The sequence below is a fragment of the Bactrocera neohumeralis genome, chromosome 6, assembly GCF_024586455.1.
Source record: "Bactrocera neohumeralis isolate Rockhampton chromosome 6, APGP_CSIRO_Bneo_wtdbg2-racon-allhic-juicebox.fasta_v2, whole genome shotgun sequence".
In the NCBI taxonomy this organism is placed as follows: Eukaryota; Metazoa; Arthropoda; class Insecta; order Diptera; family Tephritidae; genus Bactrocera; species Bactrocera neohumeralis.
Genome location: NC_065923.1, coordinates 37540767 through 37552437, shown reverse-complemented (window position 1 = coordinate 37552437; position 11671 = coordinate 37540767). Strand labels below are relative to the sequence as shown.

At 38.4% G+C, this 11671-nt stretch overlaps 1 protein-coding gene across 1 annotated transcript in view; it reads left to right on the top strand.

Annotated features, from left to right (window-relative positions):
* Nucleotides 1–4460: 4460 nt before the first annotated feature.
* LOC126761477 (neuropeptides capa receptor) overlaps nucleotides 4461–11671 on the top strand; it is a 229931-nt gene continuing 222720 nt past the window's right edge. Inside the window, exon 1 of the mRNA XM_050477667.1 lies at nucleotides 4461–4749. The gene's annotated coding sequence lies outside the window, so the exon portion shown is untranslated. The remainder of the gene's footprint in view (nucleotides 4750–11671) is intronic.

Below are 11671 nucleotides of genomic sequence, written 5' to 3'. Positions count from 1 at the left end.
TCAAGTTGATTATCTAGTGAAAACAGCTTGTTAATTGAGGTATTAAGTTCAGTATTAGTATAACGAGTCTTTCAATTCATTTCATGGTCACCACGGGCACGCTTGGAGAACTCAAGACGCTGAACCCAATTTTCGACGGTTTCAAGCATAAATCGGCCGATACTGCTGCAATTTCACGTTCGATATTCATACCAAAATGCGGGCCAAAAATAGTCGGTTATGATTTAGCGCTAGTGATTCCCATTCACAGTATCGTGCCGGTCTTGATCATCAGGGAAGTAGTACGGCCCAATGACGCCGCCGGCCTATAAACCGCACCAAACCATAATTTTTTCGGGATGCAATGCAATGGTGACTGTTGGAGTACGTGTGGATTTTTGCCTAACCAGTAATATTTTGCATATTTTGTTTATTGATGAAGCCGTTCAGCCAGAAATGAGCCTCATCGCTGAATATGATTTTTCGATGAGATTCTGGATAATTTTTAAGTATTTGCTCAGCCCAATTCACCAACATACGACGATTCTGGTGATCAAGCGGCTTCAGGTCTGTTGTCAATTTAATATTGTAAGGATGCAGGCTAAGATATTTTCGCAAAATTTGTCACAACGACGTCACAGAGAGCTCAATTGTCAAAAGAGCTGGAAAAAATATGGCGTCGTTAACTGTCCCTATCGGTCCACTTATGTAACGTCTTTATTGAAAACCCCATTATGACAAACTACAATTAACAGCTTCATAAATATGTTTCGACAGTAAGATCATCGTTATAAAAGAAAAGCCCAACACAATTTTTACATAGAAATTAACTGCTTATTTATCTTCCACTTAATAAATAATGCCGACTATCATTTGAAGAGATAATAAAGGCTTCCTCACCAACTTTTATATCATCATAAAAAATAAGCTGTAATCATTTACGGTAAGCAAGAAGCGCTTTTCACCTTTTTTGTTGCGAATTCATTGTCGCTTAAATAAAATGCCGCAATAATAATAAGCAAGAAGCTGTTAGGCAAATGCCCAAAGTTACTCATACGTCATGTCGCACATTGTCTTACATCAAATATGTTCAGATACTTGTGCATGCGTGTGTGCAAGCAAGAAAAGGCAAGTCGCGTACAAGTGCTGTGTTTAATGTGGCTTTTCATAACTAAGGAATTATTTATTTACATACAAAAGCCATGACGGTTGTGGCGCTCTGCAGGGGTAATTAAATTATTTGCGCACGACTTTAAGGCGCGTCAACTGGAACAAATAGCTAACGCCTGTGCAATGTTCAGCTTTTATTGCCCAGTTAGTACACACTTTAGTGTAGTTGGCAGTGCCCAGCCTACGCCGCGTTGTTTTGAATTATGATTATTTTGGCGTGAATTATCCAACCGCTGCCCACTTTTTCACATTTATTCCTAAGATGCCTGTGTGCAGGTTTATAGTACGGAGCACGACCGAAATTAGAATTCATTACAACACTATTAATAAGGTCAATAGTTAATCGTTATTTGGATATCAGAAAGCTCTGTGCAAAGTGGGTGCCGCGGGAGCTCACTTTCGACCAAAAACTACGTCGAGTGGATGTTTCGGAGCAGGGTTTGTAGATGTCAAGCGCAATAAACCCGAGTTTTTGCGCCGATATGTGGCAATGGATAAAACATAGCTCCATCTTCTCACTCGGAAATCTAATCGACAGTCGTCCTAGTGGACTAGATACGGTGAAACCGCTCCAAAACTTTTAAAACTATTTCTAAAATAAAACTTCCTGAACTTACCACTTGTAAAGCTTATAATGTCAGTCCGTTGTGGTATTTAGAACTCGTATCAAATTGATGGAAAAGACCCTGATAAATCGACAAATCGCTTTGAGCCGACGAAAAATTTGTTGAGACAGTTAATGTCAGTTTCGGCTATATCTCCTCTTTCTTCAAAGGTAAGGCTGCCAAGATGTACAAACCTCAGTCTTTCAAAAACTAGACAATGGAAAAAAGTGCCTGGCTGTTTCTACCTCACCTTCTTCCATATGACTTTGGTAATTCGCGTCCGACCAGATTTTTAGCGTCATATTATGAATGCCTATTGGACACTGTCTAGCAAGAACTCCTACAATTGCGGTAAGATGAACTCTATTAAGGGCACGTAGTTCAGGAGGTCTCCAGAAGGACCTTGCTGTCACACAAAAGCTGGTTGTCGACCGACGCCTTCTACGCGAGTTAGGATAGACACTTCTTCTATAACTTTGAGCCCCCGATCTACAAACTCAACGCTAGTATTGCTGCTGTGCTCCCAGTCTCGACCATGAAAAACGTGAACGTGACGTGAAGAAGGAGATAATTTCAGCAAAACCCTGCTTGGCAAAAAGTCTTGAATATAATAAGAAAAACCAAAAAAATTGGCTGCTTTTTTCAAAGTATATCCGAAATACACCGAAATAATAAAAGTAGTCTTGTAAAGATAAAATATGTAAGGTTCTATAAAGGGTATTTTGTGAAAGATTAAAGCCTACTGTCAAGAAACTAAGTGGACCTTATCAGTGTGGATTTCTACTTCTTCTTTACTGGCATAGACACCGCTTAAGCGGTTATAGCGGAGCTAACATCAGCGTGCCAGTCTTTCTCCTGTTTCTTATGTGGCGCCAATTGGATACTTCAAGCAAAGCCAGGTCCTTCCAAATCTGATTTTTCCAACGGAGTGGTGTTCTTCCTCTTTCTCTGCTTCACCCGGCAGGTACTGCGTTGACGACATGACCTAGCCAGCGTAACTGCTGTCTCTTTATTCGCTAAACTAAATGCGATACTCCCCGTTGCCAATGCGTAAAGGACCATACATCTTTCACCGAACCTTCCTCTGGAAAACTCGTAACGTCGACTCATCGGTTGCTGTCATCGGCCATGCCTCTGCACTACATAGCAGGACGCTCGATAAAGCCTTAATGCGATGTTGAGGAGGCTTAATAAGCTGATTCATGCTCCTTAACAGTTCTTGGCCATCGTATTTGAGTAGCTCAGCCAGTAACTCATCGGCCCCTGCCACTTTGCTGTTCTTCAGGCGGTTAATTGCTATTCAAACTTCTTCATTGTCGGGCAGTGAAAAATCTGCTCCATCGTCATCGATTGGGGAATCGGATTCGACATCTCCTGTTGTTATGCTTTATATGCTATTCAGCAGACTGGAAAAGTTTTCCCTCCACAATTTCAGTAAGTTCCGGGCATTAGTCACTAGATCACCTCTAAGGTTCTAGAAAAATACACTTCAATCTTGAAACGTTCTGTTCGCCGCCGCACATTTTCGAAGTATTTTTGAGCACTCAGCAAGTATGTTTACATTAAGGACTTTCCCTCAGAAGATTTTGAAAATTCCAAAGATTTCTGATTGGTTTGCAATTGTGAACTTAGTCACTAATATGACAATCGCTAGATTGTTAATGGAAATACACACTGGCCAAAAGTAATGAGTAGTCATGGCATAGCGCATCAAGGCATTTCTGTTACTGTCAGTCAAAAGTTTTGAAAAATAATGTGTATCATATGTTTATCACACAGAACGAGGTCATGCTTCAAATATGCTATTTGAAAAATGGCAAAACGGTTCACAGGTGGAACAGCTGCTACTGATAAAATTTGGTATTCATCATTCGGGAACAGCAAACAAAGGAATGTTGTTAGTAGGCATATACATAAGTAGTACCATGTATGTCGGCTGGTGTTTATGTAAAGTGAAATGCGTCGACGGCAAACAGCTTCCAGAAATGTTGACACGTCACGCTGCTGTTGAATTTATTGCTCATTGCGGCAGCTGCAGATAAGTCGAATAGTGCGACACTTTCAAACAACGGCGACAGCGCGATTAGATAAGGAGTTGCAGGCGATAGTGCCAACAAAGGCAAAGCAAAAATAGCTCAAACTGTATGAGAAGAGAGCAACAAAAAGGCACAAACAAAATAGACTGCAATTGATACACACACGCAATAATCCGGCCAGGCGGATCGCGGTATGGAATCACGTCAGCAAAACGGTGGCAAGGAACAATATGTGGCATGAAGTAAATTTCAGTTACGTCAAAGAATTTAATAACACGGTGTGTTGGCGTTCTAAATCACGCGTAAGTGTGTTGGTAGTTGCGGAATAAACACTGAGTTATGCTTGCCAGGAGCAGCTATGCAAAAACATATGTAGATTTGGCAGGGAAAGTGATAGTTGAATGACTATTAACATTGTGTGAAGTTCTAAAAGTGAGATCTTAGGTATTCCTAAAAGCAGAATTTTTTTATTCGGTCCACTACGCTAACTTAAAGCATTTTTTTCGTCTTCCCTAGTTACTGGTCCTCTAAGCTTTGAGGTGCTGCTTTAGCATTTAGCATTTCAAGAAAACTTTGCAATTGATATAAAGCACCGAAGCTATTTACCCTTCACCGGTGCAATTTTTATAACACAAAACGATGTAGAAAGATCTTTATCCATAGTGCAAAATGCCAAACAAATGACAAGCTAAATAACGGCCGAAACGTATTTACTAGCGCCCGCTTTGAACATAACCACCGAAGTCCCCACCATCCACACAAATACTAGCAGCTATGCTTTCACCAATAATTTAATCGCTGAAAGCTTCAACAACAGCAATGCGTTCCTTGATGAACATTACGCGAACGGTACAGACGTTGGCTTTTTCGATGGCTTCTTGAATAACGGTAGTGAGAATGCTTTCAACGAGTTAATCGCCAACCTAAGCACAATTGCATACGACTTTGGCAAACAATTAGTAAGCACAGTAATCGATACAACGCCCGCCGTCAACACAATAGCCATCCCACCGACAGCAGCGGTGTCAGCCAATAATAATATTGTGGACTACCACAATGTGTCGTTATCGCCACAAATTCACAACACTCACCACCGTCAATGAAGGAATGCGGAGAAAAAGCGCGGTGCTCGATTTCACTAGAGGGAATGCGAGGAATACGAGCACTGATGCTGATAGTTGGGTGACAAATACACATAATATTTACAGCAACTACGACGACGAAGAATTAAACCCGTGCCATCCAAACAATTCGAAATTCAACTGCACACAGACTGATTTTGTGAAATTCCTGCTCGGACCGCAGACGCTCCCGCTCTATAAGGCCTTGCTGGTGAGTAAGCACACAATTTGCATATAATTTATTGTTTGTAGTATGTATTGATCCCGACATGAAATCCCTAGAGTCAACTTAATATCTGTATAAAATAATAAAATCATCTTATCAAATTAGCAACAGGCAATAGCTAGTAACATACGTACGCAGGCTTAACTTTTCTGCGTATATCGCCGGGGAGAACTGTTCTTCTTCCTTTTTGGTGTAGATACCTCTTACCCGAGTTTACAATAGCTTCTTCCTTTTCGCTGTTTGGCGCCAATCGGAGATTCCAAGTGTAGTCAGGTTCTTCTCCACCTGGTCTTTCCAACGTAGTGGAGGTCTTCCTCTTCCTCTGCTTCCTCAGCGGGTACTGCAACCAATACCTTCAAAGCTGGTGTGGTCTCTTCGATAGGTTCAACATGAGCTTACCAACATAGCCGCTATCTCTTGATTCGTTGAACTGTGTCAATGTCGCCATATATCTCATACAGCTTATCGTTCTATCGACTGCGGTATTCGAAGTTTCTAATTCACAAAAGGACCATAAATCTCCCTCAGAACCTTTCTCTCGAAAAATCATAACGCCGACTTATCAGATGTTGTCATCGTCCATATCTCTGCACAGTACAGTAGGATGGAGATGATGAATGACTTATAGAATTTGGTCTTTGTTCGTCGAGAGAGGACTTTACTTCTCAATTGCCTACTCAATGCGAAGTAGCACGTGTTGGCAAGAGTTATTCCACGTTGGGTTTGTCTGACAGCGAGAACTGTTTGTTTGATGACAAGAGATATTTCGACTTGCCTTCGTTCATAACCAGACTCATTTGCTTCGAGTCCTTACCCAGTCTGGAGAAACAAAACTAACGGCACACCTGCAGCTGTGCATCCTTATAGAAGATTGTACCTTCTCTACCCAGCAATAGGTTGGAGAAATTACGCGATAGGGAGTCCCCTTAATTGAAACCTCGCCTGGTAACAAAATGCTCGGAGAGGTCCTTCCCGATCCTGACATAGCTTTTGGCATTGCTCAACATCAGTTCACATAGCCGTATTTGCTTTGCGGGTATAACGAGTTCGGACATAATGGCATAGAGGCAGTTCCATTTCTTGCTGTTCACACAATACAGTCGATAGAACCTTACAAGTATATGTAGGTTGAGGAGGCTTTTCCCACGGTAGTTAAGGTAGATTGAAGGGTCTCCCTTTTTGTGGATTGCGCGGAGCACACTTAAATTCTAATCGTCGGGCATGCTTTATTCTACAAAGAAGCTGATGCAGGCTCCATGGGTCCTATATACATTATTGAATATTATGTTTGGTTGCATACCGAATATGCATATTTGGTTGTATGAGAGATTTCGATCCAAGTTGATTCAAATTTAGTAATTTCCGTTAGCTGTTTTTACTAATAGATAATTAAAATATGCTTCTGATATTTTCAGTTGTGGTAATTTGACTTCGTAGAACTTAACTTTGATTTAACATTTAGCGAGCGTTTCTTGGATAAAAATATGGCTTTATTTTAAAGCAGCTATGATAGGTAATACATTTGCTGTAACAATCAATATTGATACCATATTGGAAAGCTATGAGGCTTCCAAATGCCACTCTTTGTGTCTGAAAAGAAGGAAACAGTCACTATGGGCGAAATCCGTTGAACATAGTGAGTGTACTCTAGCGGCAATTACCCAGAAATATATTTCCCATAAATTGTTTTCCCCCGACAGCACAAAAACTTGCCTTGAGACATGTAATATTTTTTAAAACTATTCACTGCCTACTTACTGGTGAGCTACTGTAATAAAATGAACACTAACAAAGTTTTTTAGATGCGTGAGCAATTTTTTGAAATTTCTCTTTCTGCAAAAGTAAATAATTTATAAGAAATATCCAAGATTCAATTTAATAAAAGCAGCTTAGGAAAGAAGCTCATCGTCCATGCTTATTGCTCATGCTCGTTTCATATACTTACGTACGTCTACATGTGACTGTTCATTATCCAAATGGCATTTTTGAACGCCTCTGCATTATCAAGTTAGAGCTACTTCCACAGCTCCGAAGCTTTAAAAAGTTATTCTATTCGGCATGCAAATGAGTTCGGTGTTAGCGCTCGCCCCGTAGACGCCCTCGTTGCCGCCTAAACTAACGTAGCAACGCTATCCTACGCTGTTGGGCAAATATTTATCTGTTGATTTCGCCATTGCACTTTTACTCCTTTGTCGTCGACATTTTGTTGATTTTGCCCCACGTGCCTAGCACGCCCAGACGTAGATGTATGAGTGTAAATAGATGTTCTTGTAATCCTGCAAAATTAAATTTGCGAATATTTTTGTAAAATTTATTTTTGAAAAGGAAAAGGATTGGCTGGAGTAAGCGACACCTTGCATCCGTTTGTGTTTTCACCGAACACAGCGTGGGCGTTATACAAATTGGGTTGATAGTATTATGTGGCGGAAAAATACTAGCTGAATTAGTTTTGTATGCATATTTTGCATTTTTGGTAAAATTTTTGTTGATTTAAAAATAGTTGCGCAGACATCATTAACTATAACCATACGAGTGCTGGCTTGCCACTAAATAAAGAGTAGATTGATTTGCATAGTGGAGAGTTCTCGCATAGTTTTTTGGCACTTAAAATTCATAAAATTTTATTGCCACTCATAAAAGTGTCTGCAACATTTAATTTACATATTAATTTACAAATGGATATATTCGACACTCCCTCCGCTTTGGATCTTTCACATAATATGCTGGACCAGAAAAACGATTTGTGAAAGTAATTTAGAAATACAAAATAAGTGCAACATAATAATGATTTTTTTATCGAATAGTTTATTTTTTATTGTTTCGAATAGCAGAGCACTCTATAAGTCTCTGAAGTCTCTATCTGTATCCGGCTTTCAAACCCAGCCAGCATCTTCCAAGCGAAAGTGCTAGGTACCTGTATAGAGAAGGCTTATTGTGTTCCATTGAATAACTACGGAACGATACAGAAAGCAACCACACAGAAAGCAACCATACACGGATAGTATGCTGGTATGATTGACACCACAAATTTTGGTTGGCTGACTACTAATTGTAAAAAGGCATTGTGATCACTGGCAAATCAATTCCACTCCAAAATTTAGCTTCCCCGCCATAAGAATTATTTGCTCTACGAAAAAGCCGACAAGTTGACCACACTTGGTGCAGTTTTAGGCAAATGAAAAGTGAAGTCAATACCGAGGTCGCTGGGGTTGATCAAAAGAGAGCTTTATAAGCATTTTAATAGCCCAGAACAGATAGATATCAATAACTAACATTCAGTCAAAGTATAATAGGACACGAACTAAGGACTTATTACATAGGCCTCCGATACCCATAGCTTTCTAATATGGAATCATTATCGAGTGCTACAGCAAATGTAGTGCTTCATTTATAATGGAATTATAAGGTGAAAAATCTGATAGATCTTAAAACTATGAAATATCGGATGAAGACGTGGTTGTACTCTGATTTCGATCACTTTCATAATGTAGTGGTAAAATATCAGAATATATATTAAAATTTATATGTGAAATTGATTTAATAGTTGCTGACGTAATATATTTCAGCCAAAAGTGGGTATATCTTACACTTGTGCAACATTTTTTCCCTAAAACTTAGTACTTCTCTTAATTGGTATTAAAGGTTCTCAAGCGTTTGGAAAACCAATATTTGGAAATTAGGCGTTGTTATCAACCGATTTCAGCTATTTTGGGCTGTATGAGGGAGGACTAGAAGGACTTGGCATTAGCGAGTTTGATTGATTAGCTTAAACTGTTTGCGATATACAGTCGAACTTCCATAACTCGAACTTCTTTAACTCGAATTTTCTCTAACTCGAACTAAATGGGTTGGCAGTAGCATTAAGAGCTAATTTCATATAAATCCTTCCGTAACTCGAACTATCCATAACTCAAGTTCTCCATAACTCGAACGAAAGTACATAATTATGACTTCTATAACTCTGAATGTGTTTTTCTCTCATTCTACAACAGAGAGTATCCTGGCCTATAACTCCAAGGCCTGGATAACTGACCAAATTTGTGAAGAATGGGTTCTAAATTTGGATAAGCGCTTTCAAAGTACTGGCCGAAAAATTTTATTGTTTTTTGAAAATTGCCCAGCACATTCTAAAGACGTACAAAGCAAACTGAAAGCCATTGAACTGGCATTTTTTCCACCGAATATGACCTCTAAATTACAGCCGCTGGATCAGGGAGTAATTTAAAACTTGAAAGTTTTTTATCGTACCAGAATAGTAAAAGAAGCACTAAAGCGTATAGAGGCAAACGAAAAACAAGATATTACACTTACGGATTGCATCAATCATGTAACAAAAGCTTGGGATATTGACGTCAAAAATCAAACCATAGCGAATTGCTTCAAAAAAGCTGGATTTGGTCAATACTCTGAATGGGAAGAGGAAGATGACATACCTCTGAGTTTTTAAGTACTACTGATGAATATCGAAATGTAATTGAAGCTGATTACGAAGCATGGTTAAAAGCAAACAAAATAACTTGCAGTACTACTCTTCAGGATTATATTGCAGTAGATAATGACCTTTGCACAACTGGCTTTCCTACGGATGCTGATATTGTTGAGAATTACTGCCCTGAATTAGATGATCCAATATTAAGCGGAACGGAGAGTGACGGCGAGGGATCGGTAGAAGCCAGCCTCCAAATGCTTTCCGAACATTGAGTTTATATTTGCAAACAAATGACACTACAACTGATGAGCACTATACGGCTTTAAACAAATTAGAGTCATTTTTTACTGAAAATACAAAAAAAAAACAAAATTTTCAGTCACTAATTTCTGAATACTTCACTTCACTGTAACTTATTACAGTTTTCTGTAATGTGTGTTTTAAACAACAAATACATATTCATCATTTAATATACTCTAAAGTAGCAATTGAGTTTCTTTAAAAAAAAAATTTTTTTTCTATAACTCGAAGTCTCTCTAAGTCGAAGTTTTTTTGGGATAATAGTGATTCGAGTTATGGAAGTTCGACTGTACATATATGTCTGAAGTATTGTATTAGTGGGCAAGACCAAGCCCACTTGTTAACAATTTCTTTTCACAGACGCTATTTCTTTAACGTCTTTCTAACCCATTTGCAATGCAAATCATTTCAGATTTTTAAGGAAAACTTGTATCAAATTTCTTCAAAGTATCTCCATTCTTTCTCAAGTTGTCGCCTGCACAGACAGATGAATAGACAGAAAGACGTCCTGAAATCAATTTGTCCAGTCATCTTCACAATTTGGAAATAGATATCGTAATATCTATTTGTTAGTTTCAGTAATTACAAACAAGCTCTCTAATTTGTATTACGACTTCTTAATTTCGCAACCGAAACGAGAGGGAAAATGAGAAAAATTTAGTAGAATTACGAGTCAAATATTTTGCTCATTAATCGAATCCCAAAGGAAAACTATCCGCTGAATTATACATTAAAAGTTAAAGTATCGAAAAAGGGAGTAAAAGATAAAAATAGAAAATGCCACAAAACATACTGAGATTGTAGCCCATTTCTTTTCTTGCTGAGGTTTAATTTGAAATTGATTTTCGCAAATTAGCGAAACGATCGGCACCTTTTGTTTACCTTTTTCGCGAAAGCAAGTAAATCAGGTTTAGGCACTTGGCTATTTTAATTCACAAGTCAATTTGTGAAATGAGTTTTATAAATACAAACTAAAGTCGCATCGCAATAAAATAAGGTAAATATTGTTGTATTTGATAACTGAGGTCACGGAATTTTAGAGCAAATTATAAGAAAATCGAAGAAGAAATTGGAATATGTTTTATTTACCGACATTCTTTATCTGAATATTGGCTTTATTTCATGATGCTTAGAATCTTCTAATTTTTGAGAGAATTTCGCAAGCAAGTTTTATATTATCAATCTCTCTCTTTCTGTTACAAATATCTTTCCATAAAGAAAGAAAGGCAGGTAGGTAGGAGTACAGCCACCGTGGGCACTATTGCAAGACCTTTACAATCTTACTATCGCGTTTCTTCGTTGCGAACAATCCATTTGGTGTTATCAATAAAAAAACTTATATCCGGTGTGCGTTTTGTGGACGCATACGTTTTGTGGATCTCTCATTTACGAAGAGTTTACTGCCTTGCTGGTCGCTATTGAAAATAGCTGGCGATTAGCTGCTAACGAACAAACCTTTATTTAATTAAAATGCTTGCGAACATTTTTGATATTTATTTCCAATTTAATCCAAAATATTTATAATTCAACTATAACCTCAAATTTTGCTCTCTTTTATTCCAACGAAGGAAACTTTTAATTGCTTCGGAAATTTGCTGATAGGTCAGCTGCTTACATATCTACATACATATGTTCATGCTGATATTTTTATTTAAAGGGTGAGCCGAAGACGAAGATGTGTTTCCTTTAACTATTGTAAATTATACCAATTGCGAAGCTTTACAGGACCAAGCCAAATGCTAAATATATTTATGGTTTCAATGCGGCGCTTGGAGCACCTATACGCATAAATATACATTCGTACA